The sequence below is a fragment of the Schistocerca gregaria genome, chromosome X, assembly GCF_023897955.1.
Source record: "Schistocerca gregaria isolate iqSchGreg1 chromosome X, iqSchGreg1.2, whole genome shotgun sequence".
Lineage (NCBI taxonomy): Eukaryota > Metazoa > Arthropoda > Insecta > Orthoptera > Acrididae > Schistocerca > Schistocerca gregaria.
In genome coordinates this window covers 114,525,445-114,551,722 of record NC_064931.1, presented here as the reverse complement: position 1 = coordinate 114,551,722, position 26,278 = coordinate 114,525,445, and the positions used below count along the sequence as shown (strand labels likewise).

At 41.0% G+C, this 26,278-nt stretch overlaps 1 protein-coding gene across 1 annotated transcript in view; it reads right to left on the bottom strand.

Moving 5' to 3' along the window:
• LOC126299380 (GTPase-activating Rap/Ran-GAP domain-like protein 3) overlaps positions 1-25,830 on the bottom strand; it is a 1,486,407-nt gene extending 1,460,577 nt beyond the window's left edge. Inside the window, exon 1 of the mRNA XM_049991244.1 lies at positions 25,793-25,830. The gene's annotated coding sequence lies outside the window, so the exon portion shown is untranslated. The remainder of the gene's footprint in view (positions 1-25,792) is intronic.
• Between the last annotated feature and the right edge of the window lie 448 nt (positions 25,831-26,278).

Below are 26,278 nucleotides of genomic sequence, written 5' to 3'. Positions count from 1 at the left end.
TTTTCCTCCAGAAAAAAATTGTACACTAACAAACTGATAAATTTCTATATAAATGCTGCACGCATTTCGCAGAGACAGCTGCTAAAGCAAATACAGGATATAATTCAAACAAAGGTCTTGCAGAATTGAAAACTATACTCACCTATACACCAGATGTCGAGAGATTTATGTCACCAGCGATAAACTTTCGCTTCTTTTTTTCGGTTTACTAATATGACATCTATCCCGTAGGCAACCAAAGCATGTTCTATTAACTGTACTGATTTAGCTTGCACAGGAATATACGACATAAACCAATTATACTAGAATAATGGTGAAGGAAAGTTAATAAAAATTAGATTAATGTACAGGATAACTACGCTCAAAATTATAAAAATATTGCACTGTGTTATACTGACATGTTCATTTTTCTGATTTGTTAACAACGACATTTTATGTGGCATCAGTCTTTCATATGACTCACTATCTGGTAGATTATGTTAACTTCTTGACCTGTTCATGACTTCTTTACTACATAATTCATCTAACTCTTACATGTAAAATACCGGTACTGTACGTCGTCAGTTACACGTATCACCTTCTGATGACAGATGACGTCATTAAAAACCAGAGAAACTATTTAAACCTGATGCGGCAAGAAAGTCGAGAGACTTTTATCCAGTTATGACGCCAAGGAAAACTATTATCCCATATCTTGTGTTTGTTGAAGAAGCACCAAACAGTGAAGAATACATTCAGAATATCATCCGCCCCATTCTGTTGTCACATCTACAGCGTCACAGACACGTATGCTTCGAACAGGGAAACTCCGATACACGCAGCCTGAAAGATGTTTGCCATATGCGGGACACGATGAAGTGCCATTTGCTACGGTCTATGGTCCACCCAACAGCGCTTCAAAGTTGTGACAACAGACGAAAGTGCCGTGGAACACTACAGTGCAAGATGGCATCATGTAGCTATATGAACATCTGTGTATACAATTATTAGGTGAGCCTGCACGAAGCAGGGTTTGTGAACGTATGATTATGATCACATACAGCATACGATCTGTTAAATGTAATGATCTTTGGCCCATTGAGATCATTTATAATTTTGCCCAGTTTTTTTAGTTACAACAAGGATTTGTGGAGACATCGTCAGTAGTTAAAGACTGTCCCAACAAACGTTACTACGAAAAATGTATTCATATCAGATATGGAAGATGTCAGACTAGAAAGTAGTACTATGCATATTCGAGTTACATCAGTTTATAATCTGCACACTTGGTAGGCTAATATTTGCTTTGAGCTACATTACGACTCTTTCCACCATCAAGGAAAATGATGAAACCGAAGCTAGTTCCGTGCACCGAATGGCTATAAGTAACAGCCCTCATTTAATTTTATTACCATAACAGATATCTAAATAGCGGTAAATACTTTGTCGACAACAACTGTATTGGTTGCAGGTTGCCAATACCGTGGCTTCCCAGGTCCTCCCACGTGAAGCCGTCGGATTTTTTTTGTGTGCAGGAACTGTTGATAGTGTCTCTGATCTCCGGGAGAGCGTAGTGGATGGTTGTCAATTCATCCGTAACACGCCAAGGATTTTTGAACATGCGGAAGCATCGGTGATAGGACCTGCTGAAACATGCCTTCGCATGAACGTCGACCATGTGGAAGACTTATTGTAATGTGTTATTCCTCTAGTGCAGATCCGCAGTCTGGTTATTCGGGGACTCTGTAATACGGTGTCCACGAAGGCAGAGGTAATACATCGTACTATGGAAACGATTAGTTTCTGGACCTATGTTTAGTACGATAATTTGCTTATTTCTTTGTTCTCTACTCGTCCCTTTTGTTTATACCCACCGTATAAGGTAATGCACAATCGAAAGATTCAGAAAGTGAGTGGTGCCAACATTTTAAAATACCGCAAATAAAGTAGAGTTGTACTGTTCAGTAGCTTAGCGCCATTTGAGACCTGGCTGTAGCAAAGCATTTTAACTGAAATAAAGAAATCAGCTGGAAATTTGTTTGCAGCTGACACATTTGCATACTGATCGGCTGCTCGAAATGTAGTAAAACTAAGATTATTGGGAGTATTATAATACAGTGTAATTCACCCACAAGTGGTGGCAGCCACAAAATTCGTTACTATCATTTTTTGGTATTATACCCTTGCAATGTTTTATTAACGAAAGGGATGGAGGTAATTCAACGGGTAGCTACACCTTTTTATGTAGTCAGTGCGAATGCGTCGTTGAATTCTCAAGTGGGAGACGCTAGAAGAAAGGCGCTCAGAGTTTCACGTTCCATTACGAGTCAATAAACTTTTTAAGTCACCCAACATACATCTTGTGCAATACGTACGACGCTAACATTAGAGAACTTTTGCCTGTACAGAGAGATACCGAAACTAAAATGGTTCAAATGGCTCTGAGCACTATGGGACTTAACATCTATGGTCATCAGTCCCCTAGAACTTAGAACTACTTAAACCTAACTAACCTAAGGACATCATACAACACCCAGCCATCACGAGGCAGAGAAAATCCCTGACCACACCGGGAATCGAACCCGGGAACCCGGGCGTGGGAAGCGAGAACGCTACCGCACGACCACGAGATGCGGGCAATACCGAAACTCACTAATAGTTTGTACCATCCGCGAATGGAGCAAGAAGGATTAAAATGGGTGTGGTTCACTTTATACACGGTGCCACATAATCTATACTGATATAAGCCGTAAGACGGAGATTTACTGCCACAACATTTGAACTGATAAATAATACAGATCGTTATTTTAAATCTTAAGGAATGGTATCACGCATAAATTGTCACGTTTTCTGAGTATCACAATTCTGAGGACCTTAGAAAGGACTCAGATTACAGAGGTGTGTCACTTCTAGGTGTGCCAAATACGACCGCTGGTTTATTATGGTGTCGGTTGCGTCGTTCTTGTTACAACACTATCCCGATGTTTAAAGACGCTGTGATCGTGAAGTGAAATATCGTTGAAGAAAACTAAATTTCATCACGCTGCTGCTAAATATGTTTCTTTTGTCGACTTGCGTCAACATATTCATTTGGGTTTCTGTTCCCATCTCTCTGCAGATGGAAGTACGTAATGCACCCAGGAACACTGCTGAACATGGCAGTTTTGGTGATCCAGGAGTTATGGTGTGTGGAGACATAATATTGCATAGGCGTGCTGACCTCCAAATCTTTGAACACGGTACACTCACAGCAGATGGTTATCGTGACACTGTGCTCATTCCCAATGTTCGTCTTTTCTGGAGTGGATTCAGCTATGACCTCATTTTTGTGGCTCATAATGCGAGAACGCTTCGAACAGCATAGGTGGAAGAGTTCTCTAACCAGATGATATTCAGCGAATGGACTGGCCTATCCGTTCCATCGAACACGTGTGGTACGTGCTACCAACCTTGTGGTCAGCGTACGAGCACATTGCAGAGCTTACACTGCCACCCGGGGTGATCACACACCCAATTAAGAAGCATGTATCATCTTCTGTAATGTCCAGAGGACCATCATGAATCGCGGTGATTCAGTGTAATTATTGTATCTGCATAAAAGTGTTATTTCCGTTCGTCTCATTGCGTTTTTCTTCGAGTTACCTTCTGTATTATACTGTAGCGTTTTTTCTATGTAGAGTCCAAGATTCATCGAGCTATGTTACTTGGCTATGACATATCATGCGAAAGTCATATAAATTTTATTAGATAATGACAATGTGGTAGTATTCTCTAGCTACTTCTACAGGGCGGAATGAATACTTCGCACTGAAAATGAAATGGAATCACAGAATGAACATATGTAGCACCTGAATGGTGGAATTTCTTTTCATTATTCAATAAATATCGTAGGGTCGGGAAGGTCATTCCACCACCACAAGTGTGAAAATTCTCGAGGTGACATCACTGCTGGAGTAAATTGGCCATTTAACTGAAAGAGGCTCATTAGAGCGCATCACTGTTGAATTTGTGGTGCTCCGCTGAGGTGTTAATAGCGAATGTCACACAACGCCTCCAGATCAAAGGGTGCCTTCGCAGAAGCCCCTGTCCCCTCTGATATGTGCTCCAGCAATCTTTGGTGAGTAAACGTAATAAGGGAGAGCTAAGCGCGAGCTTCCTCAAAGTCAGCCAGCCGCCTACCAGCCAATGCTAACACACAGGAGAGCCACGCTACATTTACTTAAGCAAACGGCGCACAAAGGGTCGGGCAGCGAAGCACAAGGCGGTTATCACTAAAGAGGAATTAGATGAACACGGATCACACAGTGGCGAGAACATAATATGTACATAACTGGATACAGTCGTGATATATTCATTGAAAAACATTTTTATTTGCCAATCAGCTCTATAAATTATATTTATTCGGCCAGTTGTTATTGTTTTAACCATTATCAACTACAGTAAAAATTATAACATCTGATGGTTTAAAAATGTATATTTTTCATAGAAGACACTATCATGTACCAAATGTAAGAAAAACAAAACGTGAAATCTAACAATCAGACACTGACAAACTCTTAAAAAGTATAGATGAATTGCACATTCACTCCTGTCAGTCGCCTGTTAACTGCCACCCTACACGAAAACTGGAAACTGCTAATGGAGTTTTAGCACATATCTTCCCCAACTCCCCCGTCACGAAATGATATATTCATTTCAACCCGTCTTAATTTATCAAAATTAGAGCCCCTATATTTCGGCAGGTGATCGGTCATCATCTGTCGACATTCGTTGTCATTTCTCTGTCAGGAACCAGAACTGAGTGCCGCCGTCCATTGTTTTCGCTCTCTCGCTATGTATGTTTATATTCCACAGTGAAATCTGAATTTCGCTTAGCAACTTCATGCAAGAGCACCACCTATCTCTGTAAGTTTCCTTTCAAGTATAACGGATGAAGCGCTTTCGTTCGTTGGCATCATTATTCAACTCAGAATAACAAAGACACTCACGTTCCAGTCCGTGGTCTTAAATCAACACATCCTATCACAGATGTCAATTTGCAGTAAGATTAAGGAACATATATTGTGTTCGGACATTGTGAATTACCTTGAAGGAAACACATAGTCAGCAGGGATTCAGAAAATATCATTCTTGTAAAATACAGCTAGTTCTTTATTGGTACGAAGTAATGAGTGCTATCGACGGGGTATCTCAGAATTATTCCATATTCCTAGATTTCCATAAGGCTTTTAACTTCGTTCCTCACAAAAGATGTTTAATAAAATTGTGTGCCTATGGAGTATTGCTTCAGTTATGCGAATGAATTCGTGATTTCCTTTTTAGAAAAGTCACAGTTTGTAGTAAGCGATGGAAAATCATCGAGTAAAGCAAATATGATATCCGTTGTTCCACAAGGAAGTGTTTTAGGCCCTCTACTTTTCCTAATATATATAAACAATTTAGGAGACAACCTCAGATGCCCTCTTAGACTGGTTGCAGATTTATTGTGTAATAAACTCATCAGAAGATCAAAACCATTTGCAAAAAAATATTAGAGACAAGTTATCTCTGTTGTGCGAAAACTGGCGGTTGCCTCTGGATAAGGAAAAGTGTGAGGTTATCCCCACGAGCACGAAAAGGAATCCGTTAAATTTTGATTACACGATAAATCACACAAATTTAAAGGCTGCCAATTCAACTACATGTAGCGATCTTAAATGCTCCACTGACTATTGGTAATATTGAAATTAACACATTTAGTTATTATTCGTATAATGTCGTTCATTTCTGATTATCGTCACCCAATATCACAGCCATATTATAAAACAAAGACTTAAGGAATATGAGACGCTCACTAATCTAGATGGGATAATAAAATTTGGTAGATTGGGAAAGTAGAACATTTCAAATAATGGTTCAAATGAGCACTATGGTACTTAACTTCTGAGGTCATCAGTCCCGTAGAACTTAGAACTATTTAAACCTAACTAACCTAAGAACATCGCACACACCCATGCCCGAGGCAGGATTCGAACCTGCGACCGTAGCGGTCGCGCGGTTCCAAACTGTAGCGCCTAGAACCGCTCGGCCACCCGCGCCGGCAGAACATTTTCCTCCATCTTCACTGCCGCTACTATTACTTGATTGCATTAACCCTGGAAAATCATAAGAACTAATATTGCTCCTATTTATTCAAATTTATCGTAATTATATTTTCTTGTTCATGAATTTAGCAACAGAAGTAATATGAAGTAACACGTCTATGCTATTCGCTGTTTTAGGAGTTTAGGAGTTGAGCGTTCGCACTCTAATCGAAGCCATATATATTACAAGCAACGAATAATACAGAGATAAAGAGTACACGCAGACATGTTATATTCCTGCTTCTTATAAGGGCGGGCAGTATTCGATGAATGTTCATGCAGCGGGTTGCGAATTCAGGCTCCAGAATTTGAAGAAGGCTGAGAAGGCATTGTGAAAATGGATAAGGATAAAATATTAAGCGTATTTACAAATTTAGGTGTGCGGGTTTATAAAACAAAGTAGCTGGTTCACATATCAAAGTTTGTACAGTATTTGCAATAGCCTATGACCAAGCCGCCAACCACACAGCGGTATACAGCGGGTTGCCGCACTTGCAAGGCGCCTTCATCATAACCGTGCGGCTTCATAGCAGCCCCTGCGGTACCTGGTGGCGCTACATTCGCCAGATAGAGCTGCTATCAACGGCACTAGCTCGCCTCCTCGAGTCGCATGCTGCCACCGCGATTTCCGGATATTCCTCCGTCGGACGGCTTTATAGCACACCGCCCAGCCACTCTGCAGTGAGTGGACGGTGGGTGTTTGCAGTTACGATTCTCTGGCCTCGCATCTCGTTCAAGCCGCCGACTCAACGCCAGACGACTTCACCTACGTCATTCATACTCTATTAGGACGGACAGTGTACCTAACTCAGTGACTACGTTAGCTTAAAGTACGGCTCATACATTTAAGACATTGTGATTGTGTTTCATTTCAAACTCTTGTCAGATTAGGACGATCTTTTAGTTGTATTAATTCGGAACCTTCTTTCTCCAGTACTTGCTTAAGGTGCTGTATTAATAAAGTTCCATTTTCTTTGGCTACCTAGGCACATGTATTCATTAACAACGTGCATCACCCACAGAAGGAAATGTAGAGTAATATTGTCAGGTGCAGTGGGTCAACATATATGCGTGACTCGATGTATATGCAAAAGTAGAGAGTAAAACACGTAGAAAGAATTTTCGTCTAAGAAAACCCATTTGCATACACACTCTCTACCATGCCCTAGAATATCGTGGAGCAGCATCGACATACCACCACGACTCCACAAGGCGTTGCTGCAATTGCAGGTCACAACTATAATTGCCTGTCACCGTCACGGTAAATTTACATTTCTCACACAGAGCTCCTTGTGCCATTTGCCTTTGACCTCGGAGAGTCATTTGGCACGTCACCAAAGCAAAAAGAACTGAAAGAATACATTGTAGCATTTCTTATTCCCTGGAGAGGCCAGACTTAATCACAAAGAATGTAATATTCATCAGTGTTATGCGTTACACGAAATTTTGAAGCAATATGGTACCGATTTAGGATGGAAGGTGAAAATGAAGTAGCCTGACAGAGGGAGCTGGGGCTTTGAGGTAAAACTGTACTTAGTTTTCGCAGTACTACTCCTTTAAGTTCACGCGCTTTGTCTAACTTTTTCCACGGAGCAGACTGCATTATTTCGTTCATTTTTCGAATAATGGTAGTCATGATTCCTCCACACCAACGAATCTGTAGTGAAATAAGGTAGGCTCTCATCGAACCTGTCCGTAGAATTTTGAATTAAACGTATTCTGACTCCAAACTTGCACGAATCTTTCTCGTCCACAATTCCTCATGTAAAATGTACCATATACCTATTTCTGATATGCCTGGGCGTTAAGTTTCTTCATACTGAGATTCAGTCGCTAATTGTCTAAACAGATATTGTTAACTAAATCGAGACCGTCACTTGTGACTAATTCTCGTACGTATTTCATGTGGGTTACTTTCTACTGTCGTACGGCTACGTTTGAATTCAGTCAAAAAATTTTAGAGACTGAATTAATGAAAAAATAGAGTAAAGTTAAGATGGTGATTCTAACTCTTCAGTCCTTCTACATAGTCTTCCTCAACTTGAGTACAACCCACGGAACGTTCATTCAATCATGTGAAACTATCAGAATTTTCCTCGGTTGGGATGTATTGAAATCACGTGTCAAATTGACTTGAATGTCGGTTATGTCACGAAGGCGTTGACTCTTCATGCAAATTTCCACCCTTTTAAGTTTTCTGGTAGATTCATTCTGATAGCACCAAGTCTCGTCACTCGTAACTTTTTCGAGAAAAGAAATATTCGCATTTCAATTACGTCGAGGCAGGTATCCATGCATCGTTGTTTCTATTCGGCAGTCAAGGTGTGTGGGAATAAATTTGCACACACTTTCCCTTGTTCAAAACATTCTGGAAAATATATTTAATACTTGATTTACAGGAGTTGCTCCATTAATGATTTTCGGCGCAACAACTTTGACGCACTATGGCCTCACCTCCATTATTTAACATTTCGAAGTCCCTTGTACGAAACGTTACACGGATGAAACAGAATTGTTCTCATAATTGCACAATAAGAACAAACAGAAAATTAATTTGCATTAACGCTGCTTCATTACCAGGCCAAGAAAATTGCACCTTACTCTAATAAAGAAGACCATTTTTACGAGGGCTGTCCAGAAAGTAAGTTACGATTGATCGCGAAATGAAAATCACAGTGAAAATCAGAAATGTTTCATTTGTAACAGTTAGCTACACATTTCAGCTACTTCCCTACGTAGTCGCCGTTCAGACTCAGACATTCGTCGTAGCATTGTACCAACTTTCCAATACCCTCACCATAGAACGCAGCCGCCAGTGCTTTCCGCCAATTCTCTACGCTGGCCTAAAGCTCGTTGTCTGTGTCAAAATGTTGTCTTCATAGCCAGCGGTTCGTTTGAGCAGAGATTAGACTCAGTGGGAGACAATTACGGGCTTTATTGTGGGTAACCAAACATTTCCAATTGGATGATGCAGGAACATCTTCATTGCCCCTGCAGAATGAGGCTGAGAATTGTCGTGAGGAAGAAACCGCACGACAGTTATGTAATGTTGGTTGCATAGCTTCAGGCCCTCGTACTTGGCTGGAGGCACTATTTTCTGTAACATCTTTAAGCGCTCACTAAGAGCTCAGGAACGAAAAAAACATGGTTCTGAGCCCTATGGGACTCGACTGCTGTGGTCATCAGTCCCCTAGAACTTAGAACTACTTAAACCCAACTAACCTAAGGACAACACACACATCCATGCCCGAGGCAGGATTCGAACCTGCGACCGTAGCAGTCGCGCGATTCCGGACTGCGCGCCTAGAACCGCGAGTCCACCGCGGCCGGCTCTCAGGAACGAAAAGAGCGACATAATTCTACCTAGAGTCATACTAGAGACACTGCCCAACACACCTTTGCAAAGCTTTATCGGATTTTCATAGTCGTTTCCATTTCGCGACCGATCGTAACTTACTTTCTGGACAGCCCTCGTATAACTTGGTGCACAATCATTTTAAGTTATCCTTTACTACTGTGCTTTGTTGGATCTACTGTCACCACACCCTTGATGGTCTGCGGTGTTGTATATCCTTTTTCTATAGCACGCCTAATAACATTCTCCCGCAGGACAATTATGGTTTTCTAATTCAAAGAATCCAATAGGGACTGGGACTTATAACCGCACTCCGTAGGCGAGTACGGTGACGAACGGTGGTTGGGTGGCGCTCAGCTAGAGCTTAGCCAATTCGGATCCTGGCCGTGGAAGACAACTTCGTCCCCAGTAATTGGGTGGTAAGTGAAGCATAGGTGCCGAATTTCCAGGACAACAGACTCCGCAAGACTTTGCAAAATTGACAGCGACTAATCTCACGGGTGGGGACATTAAACTTCATGGCCCCTTTGCTGTGCTCCATGTTCCGCACTCTCTCATCATCAAAATCACTTCACGGTCACACATCTTAGGCGTTGGACACGTAATCTTCCAAAAAACTAGCGACGGTCGGTGGCGCTTGAGGGAAATAGAGCTAGGAGATATTGTTTTACTCATAATTGCTGCAGAACTTATGAACTGTTTTCAAAATATAAAGATGAGAAAGTGAAACTTCAGTCAGTCATTACTTAGACGAGTGAATTATCTATTTAGTCTGAGCTAGTTTGCTAGCTCAGCATCTCTTCAACCATTACAACATAATTATGGTCCAAATTACTATTTTTTCCTGTGTTATGTACCTAATTTGTTGTAAAAACGATAAATAAACCTACTGCATCGTTATGGTAGATGTGCAGAAACAGGTTCTCTTTGTTCTACAGTAACTCGGAACACGTTCTTACTATTTCAGTTCACGATACAAATTATAGAACCATATGAGGATCCATTAATTCCAATCTACTTTCAGAACCATATGAAGGATCCATTAGTTCCAATCTACCACAAGCACTACTCAAGTCGTGGTGAATGATTTGCTGCAGCTGAAGCCAAAATGTTAGAAAATAGCTAAATTCGTTACGTACACAGTAAGACCAATATAGTAATTACAACTGAAGTGTTGTTTAACCTTATTTTATACCCATTTTCGATTCTTGCGTGTGTACTCATGTTCGTCTCGATTCTGCTGCCTACACACGGCAAAGTTCTCGGTTGTAATATGTAAAAAAGCTTATATTTTCTACTAGTCCTTAATAAGGCAATTTGGGCCAAAGATTCTCATTTTTATAGAAAATAGTACGTGGCATAGAAATATCTATTTAAGAGAAGTTAATATTTTTCAACACCGCATAATTTAGATTTGACTTAACATAAAACCGCACAATTTCGCTTCGAATCGTCCAGTTAACTTTTAAATGAATGACTGTGAATATCGCAGAATGATAAAATCTTATGAAGCAAGGCTGTGATGAGAATATTGAATGCCTTTAGATTTCAGTATAATTCTAGAATTGTCCCTAAAAGTTTCTTAACATGTAATGCAGCGGTAGAAACAATATGGTTAATTTTCCTCAACATAAATGTCGATGTAACTGCGACTTCGAAATTAATATTGACTTGAAATGGCCGTATATAAGTTACATCGCAATTTAGTAAGAAAATTGTGAGAGTGGGGGGTCAGTAAATGACTAATTTGCTAACTCGTGACGAAGAGGTGACGTCACATAAAAATATTATATTTTACAGCATCTGATATCTGAGGTTTCGATTAATAGATATGACACCACTTAAGTCATGTCTCGAAGACGTCTAATATCTGAAAAAGGGTTTACACAAGTTTTTCTCACTAAAAACAACTCGTGTAGCAGAGATGCGAAAGTAGCTCATTGATTGTGATCAACATTCATATCTTTAGGTATAAGGGGCACTGGAATGAAAAGGAGACACATGGGAAAAAGTAAGTAAACCGTTTATTGTTTTAAAACTATGAGACAAGGTAGCCAAAGCCATCATGGAAAAATGTTAGGGGTTGCCTACGGAATCATGATTGTACCAAGGCGTGCACCTCTTCGTCCGAAGCAAATAGACGGCCACAAATGTCTTCTTCAGCGGTACATTAAAAAAAACCTATTGTATGGAGAGAGATCGAGACTGTATACTGCGTAGAAGATGTGTAACAGCTTCTTAGCGAAACTTCGGCAGCGTATTCTTAGCAACACGCGGGCTTACGTTGCGGTCAGACTTGTCTCACAGTGGCATAAATGTATTAACAGTTACGACGACTACTTTTAAAATAATAAACAGTTTCTCATTTTTTCCACGTCTCGTTTTCATTTGATTGAACCTTATACAATTTTCTCATTGCGTAGTGTTTCTTCGCATGTGCGCAACGCTCATAAGACAAACAACAACTAATATTAATGCGTGTTATATAATAAACATATCCGAAACGGTTTGCTTTGCAAGAAAATGCCTGTAAAAACGCACTCTGCTTCGCAGGTAATTGCACTGGTGTAAGATCTTGGTTGTGTATTCCATTCTCTTTGTCTGATTTAAGCTACTACGGACGTATAGAATGTTCTCTGACGACTTGTTCTCCATTGCAGCGAATTACATAGACCACCCAACATCTAAGTACTGCAAAAGGAATGGCAGAAGTCATTCATTAGCCATATCGTGGAATGTGTCTCGTGTAGTGGGATGTACCCTGTGTAGCTCTCACTTTGTGAGTTCTACACAAAGTGTCGGCACGAGCGGAATTGCATGTGGACGTACGGCAACTGTATGAGCAGCGTCTTCGAGCTGTCACTACAAACAAGTGGGCGACAGCGATCGATACAGCTTTGCATTCAGTACTCCAGAACCTCGATCAGTTCCTCCTTGTTCTATGTCAGCACATTTATTATTCATTGTTGTTCGTGTTGGGTTCATAAAATCTTGATACTGTAATGCGATTGGACTGGTCTGAAACTTTAATGGTTGTTTGTAGTGCTCTTGGTGAGGCGAAACAAATGTGCTTTTGAAATGGTTCCATCTCTCACTGGAAGGTATGTATGGGCAGAAAGCAAAACTAATGTGCATTCAGGAGAAACGTTCTTTTCGTTATGAGATTTGCTGCAGGAAAGAAAGCGTACAAACAGTTGCGATAAATGGAGTAATTTTCTGTATAGAGTATGTTGCACGAACATAGCATACTACGAATGGCACGCTTAGGCCCCGACTCTCGGTATTCTGTAGCGAGCAACAAGTTAACACCTGTTATTACGCTTCAGAGATATTGATTTTCAGACCACGCATCACTGGCATTGCCTTGCTTCAAAGCATACCTCTTCCTAAGGACTTCATTAAGGCAAACGAGGTGCACAAGCGCCAAATGAATGGCGTGATGAGGTACGCTCCACTTAGTTTAGAGCTGGTGTGGGCTGACGTATATCAGCAGGAATTCGCTCGGGCGTCTTGCTGCACGACCTTTAAGCGATAATATTGCGAAAACGGCTATAGACCGATCCACAACAGAAAATTAACGACGAATCATAGCTGGAAATTTCTACACACAAACAGCTCTCTTGGTAGAACCGAAATATTCCGAGGACAAATTTATAGTGGTAGTAAAATATGTGAGCGTAAAAATTTGTGACGGTGAATTTCCACGAATGCTATGTTACGCACAATTAAAACATGTATTGAATGTAAACTATTTCATACATACGAAGATGAAACAACGTTTTTCTGTCTATTTAATGCATGAAAGTTCAACGTTGAGGTTTTCCACAAACCTCGATGATCTTGAAATGGTTTAAATGGCTCTGAGCACTATGGGACTTAACAGCTGAGGTCGCCAGTCACCAAGAACTAAGAACTACATAAACCTAACTAACCTAAGGACATCACACACAGCCATGCCCGAGGCAGGATTCGAACCTGCGAACGGAACGGTCGCACGGTTTCAGAGTGAAGCGCCTAGAACCGCTCGGCGACACTGGCCGGCTCGATGATCTTTACAAGGTTTATTACAAATTGATAAAATGCTAAGAATATACCTAAATTTTGTAATTAATGGAATTCGTATCAGGCCAAAAATTTGTTGTTGTTTGTTGAAACATATTTCTTTCTTGTTCAGTGATTGTAATTTTATAAACTCCGACCGAAGAGGCCTTGGAAGTTGCAACGGAACCATCGGACAGCCGTGTCATCCTCAGTCAATTGGCGTCACTGAATTGAGATATGGAGGAGTTGTCAGCACACCGTTCCCCGGCCTTGTCAGTTTTCGAGAGCCGAGGAGCCACTTCTCAGTCAAGTAACTCCTCAGTTGGCCTCACAACGGGTGAGTGCAGCCCGTTTGCCAACGGCCCTCGGTAGACACCGACGGTCACCAATCCAAGTACTAGCCAAGCCCGACAGCGCTTAAATTCGGTGTTCTGACAGAGACCGGTGTTACCGCTTCGGTAGGGTCGTTGGCATTGTAATAGATCAGCATTAATTCAGGAAAGAAGGATGTAGAAAGGAATGCTGAATCTTTGTCTCCAGTTGACTTCAGGGCAATAAATAAGGAACCCTAGCTTAGGAAGAGGTGGATGGAATAAAGATCACGGATTAATTCCTTGTCGACAACTAGGTCATTATACAGAGTGGTCCATTGATAGTGACCGGGCCAAATATCTCACGAAATGGGCATCAAACGAAAAACTACAGAGAACGGAACTCGTCTAGCTTGAAGGGGGAAACCAGATGGCGCTATGGTTGGCCCGCTAGATGGCGCTGCCATAGGTCAGACGGATATCAACTGCGTTTTTCTTAAATAGGAACTCCCATTTTTTATTACATATTCGTGGAGTACCTAAACAAATATTCATGTTTTAGTCGGAACATTTTTTTCGCTATGTGATAGATGGCGCTGTAATAGTCACAAACGTATAAGCACGTTGTGTCACATAACATTCCGCCAGTGCGGGCGGTATTTGCTTCGTGATACATTACCCGTGTTAAAATGGATCGTTTACCCATTGCGGAAAAGGTCGATATCGTGTTGATGTATGGCTATTGTGATCAAAATGCCCAACGGACGTCTGCTATGTATGCTGCTCGGTATTCTGGACGACATCATCCAAGTGTCCGGACCGTTCGCCTGATAGTTTAACGTTATTTAAGGAAACAGGAAGTGTTCAGCCACATGTGAAACGTCAACCATGACCTGCAACAAATGATGATGCCCAAGTAGGTGTTTTAGCTGCTGTCGTTGCTAATCCGCACATCAGTAGCAGACAAAGTGCGCGAGATCGGGACTCTCAATAACGTCGGTGTTGAGAATGCTACATAAACAACTATTGCCCAAGTACCATATTTGTATGCACCAGGAATTGCATGGCGGCAACTTTGAATGTCGTGTACAGTTGTGCCACTGGGCACAAGAGAAATTACGGGGCAATGACAGATTTTTTTGCACGCGTTCTATTTAGCGACGAAGCGTCATTCACCAACAGCGGTAACGTAAACCGGCATAATATGCAATATTGGGCAACGGAAAATCCACGATGGCTGCGACAAGTGGAACATCAGCGACCTTGGCGGGTTAACGTACGGTGCGGCATTATTCGAGGAAGGATAATAGGCCCCCATTCTAACGATGGCAATCTAAATGGTGCAATGTACGCTGATTTCCTACGTAATGTTCTACCTATGCTACTATAAGATGTTTCACAGCATGACAGAATGTCGATGTACTTCCAACAAGATGAATGTCCGGCACATAGCTGGCGTGCGGTTGAAACGGTACTGAATGGCATATTTCATGACAGGTGGATTGGTCGTGGAAGCACCATACCATGGCCCGCACGTTCACCGGATCTGATGTCCCCCGATTTTTTTCCGTGGGGAAAGTTGAAGGATATTTGCTGTCGTGATCCACCGACGACGCCTGACAACATGCGTCAGTGAATTGTCAATGCATGTGCGAACATTATGGAAGGCGAACTACTCGCTGTTGAGAGGAATGTCGCACGTATAGCCAAATGCATTGAGGTTGACGGACATAATTTTGAGCATTTATTACATTAATGTGGTACTTACAGGTAAACACGCTGTAACAGCATGCGTTCTCAGAAATGATAAGTTCACAAAGGTACATGTATCTCATTGGAACAAACGAAATAAAATGTTCAAACGTACCTACTTTCTGCATTTTAATTTAAAAAAACCTACCTGTTACCAACTGTTCGTCTAAAATTGTGAGCCATTTGTTTGTGACTATTACAGCGCCATCCATCACAAAGCGGAAGAAGTGGTCCAACTAAAACATTCGTATTTCTTTACGTATTACACGAATATGTAATAAAAAATGGGGTTCCTACTTTAAAAAAAGCAGTTGATATCAGTTCGACCTATGGCAGCGCCATCTAGTGGCCCAACCATAGCTCTATCTGGTTTCCACCTTCAAGCTAGGTAAGTTTCGATCCTTATAGTTTTTTTGTTTGACGCTAATTTCGTGAGATATTTGACCCGGTCACTATCAATGGACCACCCTGCAGACGAATAACAAACTTTAATAAGTCATTTATGGGGTAGATAATTCATCGTGTTGGTCTTAAAGGAAAAATCTCGGCATTCACCTTAAGCAAATTTAGGGAATCCACTGAGAACCTAAACCATGTCTCTCGAACAGGAAACTGAACTACGGACCGAAGAGCTAGAGCCGGCCGCGGTGGTCTAGCGGTTCAGGCGCTCAGTCCGGAACCAAGCGACTGCTACGGTCGCAGGTTCAAATCGTGCCTCGGGCATGGATGTGTGTGATGTCCTTAGGTTAGTTAGGTTTAAGTAGTTCTAAGTTCTAGGGGACTGATGACCACAGATATTAAGTCCCATAGTGCTCAGAGCCATTTTGAAGAGCTAGAACAGAAGCCACCGCGGCCCACTCCAGAACCAAACCAGCATTCGCATTCAGTGACATAAGGCAACTAAGGTATAAATAAATAAAGACAGACGGACGGAGATTCTAACCTATGTGGTCAGTCTGTTAACTTGTTCGACATCTCTTTCAGAAGGAAAACAGAGTCTCAACCAGAGTATATTACCAATAGGTACTAATGCTAATCGGATGACAGCATTATTTGACTCTAGAACTAACCCTTCTCCTGAATAATTACAAATATCTGTAGTGTGCTTAACAATAACAGAAGTGTGTTGCAGAATCAAGAGGTTCACTGAGTAATGTGTTTAAGTGATCGTACCCAGTAAGATGGAAGTAGAGTTTTGGGAGTCTGGCACTGGTCTAACGATTATAGACTGAAGCAAACACGGGTGACGTTTTGTATGTGGATATCTCTAAGATACTGAAAATGCATCATTTCTTCGATAATTGGGGGAAGGGGGAGAGAAGTTTGTTTCTATCTCTTTGCCAAAAATTTAATTTTTAAGGAGTTCTGTGACATAAACTGTAGTAAATATATAAATGTTTATATGTAACTTTTCCCGTCAATGACAACGACCGCTTACAGTGCAAAGATGGCAATCTTTATACGTGTACGTAAACGTGACGGATTTTTGACGGGAAAAATATGACTGGAGGGACAGGGCAACTACACGAGAAACAGGTAAAATGATGGCCTTAAAATACAACGGAAAAGAAGGCAAGGACCTCCACAAATCTCTTCGTAAATCAGCCGGGACATTACGGCACGCACAGTACAGGGACGAAAACGGATTGTAGAATCATAAAAGCTGGACCCAGCAGTGGGAGTAATCCAAGGGCGTAACGACCCCATTAGGCGGCATGGATTATTAAATGTACATTTCACGCTCAATGACGGGCTGATAGAACTAAAAATAAGATAATGAAGACAGAGCAGAGAGGAATTAGATTTTACTCGTCAATGGCTGCCCTCATTAACAATGAATCTCCGGCGATCATATTCTACCGTATTTCATGTCCACTATGAGAGTAATCCTCTAATATCCCTTATGACCTAAAGGCGTCAAAAAGAGTTCACATGAAAAGCATTCATAAAAATATTTGGTACTCACACAGTGGTAAGGTAAGACATTCATTAAACATAATGCAGCTAAGCCACAACTTGCATCGTGTAACGAAATTCACATTACGGTTTTAATAGACAGCAACAAATTATTACGTTTAGAGTGCCTGAATAATAGTGACAGAACATAAAATCTTTATTAAATACGACAGACTGTATTCTGCTTATCGTCAACGATAAAATCTGCTACATTTGTAAAAATTATTTGCTTCTAAAAAGGAAACACTGCCCGGTTTAGGAAATATGCCCCATCTTTCGGTGCGTATTAAAATCTGAGTACTCAAAGGACGCATAAATATGGTTAAAATATGTTAAAATAGTGTAAGCCTGGTATATGCACTATTTTAACACATTTTAACCTTAGTTATGCATGTTAAAATATTGCATTTATCAGGTTAACACTTTTTTTAAACATATTTTAATCTATTTTAACTGTAGTTATGCATACTTCGTGAATAAACATTTTAATATGCACCTGAAGATGGGACGTATATCCTGAAACCGGTTAGTGCTCTCTCTTTTAGAAACAAATATTTTTTTTTTACAACTGTAGCGTATTTTATCATTGATGTGAATTACAGATCTTGAAACTTATTTTACCTAGTTGTGCTGCAGTAACTTCAGCGTCTTCTTTTGCTGAATCACCCCGTCGACGGAGATCTGATTGGAGATGAAGAGGCAGCTCAGTTTTGACAATTTTATGGGAAAAACGGGCCCAGGAATGTCGTTAACTGTAGGTCTTCCTATAAGTAACTGGCTAAATCAGTTGGAAGTTCGGAGAAAGACAAGGAAATATTACTTTCAACACCAACATGACTAGTCAAGCACTGCACATTTCAAAACGAACTTTGAGTTGAGGACAGCTTTATCTTTTGAGGGACAGACGTTAAATTAAATCAAGTTTGAAGTCCAGTGTTTTACTACAATTAGGCCGTAAAAGTGCCGTATTAAGAATACATGACACTAATAACCCATTTAGCTGAAGTGTTCAAAGATATGTTATTTTACTTCTGTCTTGAAACACTTTTAATGATTTGTCGTTTGACGCTTGGGTAAGCAACACAGTAATTATAATGGTCTTAGATTAAAAACTGAAAACAAATATGCTACATTATCGTATTCAGTTACACAGAGCAGGAAGCCAAGATTTCCTTTAGACATTATTTATCTTCAAAATTACTCATTACAGTGGAAAGAAATCAGCTAATGTTTTGAGGAAATTAGATTCAGCAGGGTAATCACTCGTATTCGTTGTGATGCCTGAGACGTCCACACACCATTAAGTCAGACAAAATAAAAGAACCTATCAAGAATGTAGTGAAACGTCGTTCACCACAAAAAGCTAACTGTAAATTTTTGGATTTCAGTGCATTGAAAGCGAGCAGTAACGGACTTCCCAAAGGAAAAAAGGTAAGTGGCAAGCTGATATCTGGGACAATCTCTAAATTTCAGATGTTACGCGGAACTCCACTGAATTCTGTACCAGAAAACATAGGATGAGTGCACTATTTGATTTCCATAACGCAATAGGGGTTTATAACCAATGTGTGGTATTTTATGAAGCAAACTCATGTCTCGTTGAAAATATATAAAACGTTTTCGATAGAACGTTCCTCGTAGGGATGATATTTTTATACTGAAACGAGGATCGTGAACGGTGCTGTATTATGGAGAGATCTGACTAGATGCATAAGAAATACGGTGACAAGTAATACTGCAGGGGCGAAAATCGTTGGAGAGCGGGAAAGGCAGTGGCAGACGTTCTGTCCTAACAGGTGGTCGCAGTTTGAGCGCAATGAATCCGAGTCCGCGCACCCACTATTTTCCCTGTAGGCAAAGCTCTCCCTGACTCAAGGAATTTCTTTGGAAAATGATAGGCTTTAAAAATAGTTTTGTTAAATTGCAAAGAGGTTAGATTTGTCTTCCTACCCGTTAGCGTGCCAAGTTTCAGATCTGATATAAACTGTATTCGAAATACTATCCGTACCAGAAATCTGGTACCTGCAGTTTCGTATTTTATGTTTTATTTGTTGTAGTAATAGATACGTCAGCGCATTATGCTTATATACGATGAACTGAAATTATTCCAGCTGTGAACAATACGTGTTGTTACGTGGTCTTCTTGTATTACGTTGACTGGGTAGTAATTCCAGCCGGTCGGTTCTCGGCGCTACAGTCTGGAACCGCGCGACCGCTACGGTCGCAGGTTCGAATCCTGCCTCGGGCATGATTGTGTGTGATGTCCTTAGGTTAGTTAGGTTTAAGTAGTTCTAAGTTCTAGGGGACTGATGACCTGAGATGACCTCAGCAGTTAAGTCCAATAGTGCTCAGAGTCATTTGAATCATTTTTTAGTAATTCCACAATTTTCGGGAACGTGTTTTGCCAGTTACCACACGGAAACTATATACATTTGTTATGGCGTCCAATAACGAAGTGACTGGTTGTATCAAGTAATACTCTCATACGCTAGAGAATCCGTGCAGGAAGTAAATTTCTACCGTCAGCTACCTTTCGCTTGACAGGATTTGATTTTAGTTTTTCCTGACAAAAATGTAATTTCATGTATTTTCTTTTCGTTATTAATGTTGCCTGTCCTTTGTAACGTGTGGGTAAAGACTGGCTTCTGGTTAAAGCTCGTAGTTTTGATATTTACGTAAAAGAAACGTATATTACGGAAACAAAATCTCGCTCAAACTTCCCTGACTGCAAGGGGGACATTGTGATGTATTTTCTTTTCGGATGAGGGAGAGGGAGCTATCGTGGTATTGATTAAAGTTTTATACTATATATTAAACTAAAATATTTCATGCTTGATAAACTTCTTCGATCGTCATAGCAGAATGGTAAGGGGCGTGCAAATGAAAACGATACACATGTGAAAAAAGGGTAAGCTGTTTATTATTTACCTCTACATCTACATCCATACTCCGCAAGCCACCTGACGGCGTGTGGCGGAAGGTACCTTCAGTACCTCTATCGGTTCTCCCTTCTATTCCACTTTCGTATTGTTCGTGGAAAGGAGGATTGTCGGTATGCTTCTGTGTGGGCTCTAATCTCTCTGATTTTATCCTCATAATCTCTTCACGAGATATACGTAGGAGGGAGCAATATACTGCTTGACTCCTCCGTGAATGTATGTTCTCGAAACTTCAACAAAAGCCCTTACCGAGCTACTGAGCGTCTCTCCTGCAGAGTCTTCCACTGGAGTTTATCATCTCCGTAACGCTTTCGCGGTTACTAAATGATACTGCAACGAAGAGCGCTGCTCTCCGTTGGATCTTCTCTATCTCTTCTATCAACCCTATCGGATTGCATTTCCTTAGGATTCTTCCAACGAATCTCAGTCTGGCATCTGCTTTATCGACGATCAACGTTATATGATCATTCCATTTTAAATCGCTCCTAATGCGTACTCCCAGATAATTTATGGAATTAACTGCTTCCAGTTGCTGACCTGCTATATTGTAGCTAAATGATAAAGGATCTATCTTTCTATGTATTCGCAGCACATTACACTTGTCTACATTGAGATTCAATTGCCATTCCCTGCACCATGCGTCAATTCGCCGCAGATCCTCCTGCATTTCAGTACAATTTTCAATTGTTACAACCTCTCGATATACCACAGCATCATCCGCAAAATGCCTCAGTGAACTTTCAATGTCATCCACAAGGTCATTTACGTATATTGTGAGTAGCAACGGTCCTACAACACTCCCCTGCAGCACACCTGAAATCACTCTTACTTCGGAAGACTTCTTTCCATTGATAATGACATGCTGCGTTCTGTTATCTAGGAGCTCTTCTATCCAATCACACAATTGGTCTGATAGTCCATATGCTCTTATTTTGTTCATTAAACGACTGTGAGGAACTGTATCGAACGCCTTGCGGAAGTCAAGAAACACGACATCTACCTGGGAACCTGTGTCTATGGCCCTCTGAGTTTCGTGGACGAATAGCGTGAGCTGGGTTTCATACGAATGTCTTTTTCGAAACCCATGCTGATTCCTACAGAGCAATCACCCTAATTGTCGGTATATTTATCCTATTGCGAGGAAAGACAATGTTTTCACGGAAAAATGTTGCTGGTACCTACGGAATCATGATCGTACCCAATGGTGCACCTCGTCGTCCGACGAAATATGGGAACATGCAAATCTTATGGGAAGCTCTGGGACTGTATGGAGGACGTGTGAGGGCTTCCCAGCGAAACTTCTACAGCGCACTTGAAACAACCTTGGAAACATGTGGGCAGGCCCAAATTTTTCCAACGGTAATCCGACTACAGTGCAGAATGTCGCTGGGAAGCCCTTCCATACAGTCCCGATCACTGTCCATGTACCTTCAGTATTTTTGGAGTCCCGAGGAAAGACGTTTGTGGCTGTTGGTTTGCTTCGGATGAAGAGGTGCACCACTTGGTACAATCATGGTTCCTTAGGGACCGGAAAACATTTTTCCATGAAAACATTGATTGTCCCACCTCACAGTGGCATAAATGAACTGACAATTACGGCGATACTTTTTAAAATAATAAAGTTTACCTACTTTTTTCCCATTGTTTCCAATTTTCTCGTTTTCATTTCAGTATTCCATATAGTTCTTCTATGGCAACCGAGGAAATTTTTCAAGAATAATGTAGTTCACTTTAGTATACTGTGGTGTCACCGCCAGACACCACACTTACTAGGTGGTAGCCTATAAATCGGCCGCGGTCCGGGAGTATGCGTCGGACCCGTGTGTCGCCACTATCAATGACTGCAGACCGAGCGCCGCCACACGGCAGGTCTAGAGAGACTTCCTAGCACTCGCTCCAGTTGTACAGCCGACTTTGCTAGCGATGGTTCCCTGAATAAATACGCTCTCATTCGCCGAGACGATAGTTAGCATAGCCTTCAGCTACGTTATTTGCTACGACCTAGCAAGGCGCCAGTATCCGTACTATTGATATTGTGAATCACGTACCATAAAGAGCGACTTTCTCCATTAATGGATTAAAGTTAAGTATTCCACCAGCTACTGAAGTCTAATTTCCTTGTCCTGTTCCAGACCCCACGCCAGCCTGCGTGAGCTAAAACGCGTGTCTTTCGGCCTCCCCTAGTAACACCGTGTTGGCTCTCCTGCCAACCACAACATATACAGTATGTAATTTTAGTCATTACCAGAATAGCTCCCACTCACTCATCTAAAAATAAAATAAATCACAATGCTTTCCTTACAGTTCAGCATATATTTCGCAAGTTTGAGCGAGGTTTTGTTTTAATAATATATTTTTCCTTTACGGAAAAATCAAGCTTACCGAACTTGACCAGAAACCAGTCTTCACCAATACGTCAAAAAGGACATGTAACATTGAAAATTAAAAGAAAATACATGAAATCACACTTTTGTTAGGAAAAATTGAATTTAAGTCCTGTCAAACGAAAGGCACGCGACGGTAGCAACGTATTTTCCAGACGGAAATCTTTACTATACGAGAACATTTTTCATACAGGCAGTTACTTCATTATTGGACATCATAACAAACGTACATCGAATTTTAGTTGTGGTAAGTGGCAAAACGCGTTTCAGGAAAGTATTGATTTCAAAAATGGTTCAAATGGCTCTGATGACTATGGGACTTAACAGCTGAGGTCATCAGTCCCCTAGAACGTAGAACTGGTTAAACCTACCTAACCTAAGGACATCACACACATTTATGCCCGAGGCAGGATTCGAGCCTGCGACCGTAGCTGTCGCGCGGTTCCAGATTGAAGCACCTAGAGCCGCTCGGCCACCCCGGCCGGCAAAGTATGAATTTACTACTAAGTTGATGCAATACAAGAACACCACGTATCAACACGCATTGCTCATAGCTGGAGTAATTTCAGTTCATCATACAAAGCTTATTGCGATGAAGTAGCAATTTATGTTACAAAATAAAACAAACTACGAAATCATGTTTCAGTTGGCAACTGGGATACATCCACTGACTTGCCTCACAGTGCAACAAATGTATTAACCATTAAGGCAACTACTTTTGAAATAATAAATAATTCACCTACTTCTTCCATCTGTCTCTTCTTTTCTAATGTCCCTTACAACTTAATCTGTTTCGATTTTAGAGGCGGACAGAATTTCGTCTAAGGAGATGAAATTCCACTGTCATCTGAAATTCCTTCATTTTCAAAACAAACCCCTTACAATCAGTTAATCCGAGTAATGCACGGGTACTTTCAAACGTGGCCATTTTGATTGTTCACTCTATGATTTGATAACGGCTACCTCTTAAATTTCTAGTCTTCCAGATCTGATCTGACAAAGTGCATTCCTTTTAAATCTGTGTAACATGTTTGATTGCCTTGTTTAGAGTTTTCTTCAAGACCCTTGGCCTTTTCGTTTTCTCTGACCGCCATGACAATGTGAGCAGTTTCCCTTTGTCAGTTGTAGGGCTGCCTCTCTGTGCTAAGGATTCTTAATGGTAACATTTTTTGTACCAAGGCGCCTTTTTCGCACTCACACAATTTCGTTCATAGTGACCGCATCTCTCCCTGAAGAAACAGTTGGGAAATGCCCCTCTGTCACGCCACGCACATACTTCCCGTGGTCGGATGCGAGTAGTGTGAACACGAGACATCGAAATACCTTGTAAACGAACTCTTACCGAACGAGACCGGAAAGTATCACCACGCATCCTCTAATGGGAGCAACTCAAATAGTGAGTTAGGGGAAATGCGCCAGTTAGGAGTGTGCTAGAACAAGCGGAAATTAAATTGTGGGGGTAAATGGATTTGGGCGCTTCCTTTCGAGTAGAGGCCATTGCGGCCTCTATTTCGTGCGTGACAGCTCTTGCTCTTTCGGAAGTAGAATCTAGAGTCTCTTTCACGATTTTCGACAAAAAAACACACAATTATATGTTACTAATAAAATTAAGATGGCCCGTGAAAGAAATACGCTACCTTGTGCTCTTTAAATATTGCCTTACATTAACGTTTCAAGATTTAATAGCAATGTCCAACCTCACTTGCATAATGATGCATAGATTGAAACTGTTTGGCTATGTCTGTAAAGCATTTAAAATTGTTGTATATAAACATTCGAATGGTACGCTCATAGTGTTCTGAGAGTGTGTGTATACGCCTCATCAGTAGACACACGGCCACACATCTTAGACCTATGCAAAAGGATGTAAGTTACACATTGTTACTAAATTCTGGATGATTAAGCCATCCGTGTTGCCCAGACGTGTCGTTTTTATGATGTAAGTACACCATGACAAACAGCAAACTGTATTATTAATTGCAGTTTGTTGTATTTTCATTATAAGAAAGTTAATTTACAATCGCAGAAATTTTTACTGGAAGAAAGGCAATAGTAAGTGTTGGAAAGAAATTGGAAAACTGACGAACTTGCAAAGATTTGCCAATTTGAGTGCAAAACAATAGATCGTTACAGTGACATAATAAAATCTTGGCTTCCTGCAGGTGAATCTTATGATCAAAATTTGAAAACATTGTTAAATTAATATTTCATCTTATTGGTGCATTTACACTAAAAAAAATTTCCAACAATATTAAATCATCTTGAATGTCAGTTTTTTTCCTGATTAAGAGGAACGCCTTTCGAAGCTTTAAGTCAGTACTCAAGCATGGTATCGACAAATAGTTTTCAGCCGCTTGAGATGATTCACTGTTTATCCACCACCAATCTCGTTTAGTACATTAAGCTCAACTTTGGCAAATATCATTGGCTAGATCGTTAGCTACATTTCCTAGATTTGCAGCGTGAAATATTTTTTCTAACATCAAAATTACTTTCTTTGTATTTTATTTATATACCCGGTAATATTTTATTTAGTTCCACGCCGTGATACAAAATTTTGCTATTTTGTAATGTAAACAGGCATTGCTCTGCTGCATAATCAGTTGTGGATACCTTCCAATCGTATGCACATATATCGTCCCTTGTAATTTTCTTGATTAACTGTGACTTTAATTATTAAATGTAGTGATTAGTCTGCTGATAGAAGCTGCTACCGGTTGACCAATTAATCAACGCAAGCCAGTGGTACTGTTTTCTCAATTACACATTCAAATCGTATTTGAAAATTGAGGTGAAGCTTCGAAACGCATTGGTTTTGAATAGGAAAAAAATTGAGACTTATGTGATAGATTATAATTATTCAAATAATTAATAAATGAGTGATAAAATTTGGTAGGATGCAGGGTGAGGCTGGTGGGTGTGCAAAGCGCGGCGCCTGTGTTGCGGGACTCACCGTTAAGGCGCGAAGCGGCGCGACGCAGAGTGCGAACTGAGCGCCCGACTCGGAGCCAAGAGCGAGGCGACTCCGCGCGCCTGCGCACAGCCCCTGCTGCAGCCCCCGCCAGCGCGCCGCGTACGACACAACTTACCGAACCGAGTAACGCGATTCCGCCGCCTCCACAATGGAGAGTCGCAGCTGTTCGCAACTCCTGTCCTCATCACTACTATATCTCGACTCGGCGTTTTATACCTCGGCGAGGCGAAGTATGTCGCGTTTTGCGTCGGAGGGAGGGGGAAGCAGCGGCGAAGACAAGATGAAATATTCTAAATCTAGTTACTACAAGGCGTGTTTTTTAAGTACCGTTTTGCAATTAAAAAAAGGCATGCTAAAATTTCTCAACACTTTTGTTCAAAAATGTTCAAATGTGTGTGAAACCTTATGGGACTTAACTGCTAAGGTCATCAGTACCTAAGCTTACTCACTACTTAACCTAAATTA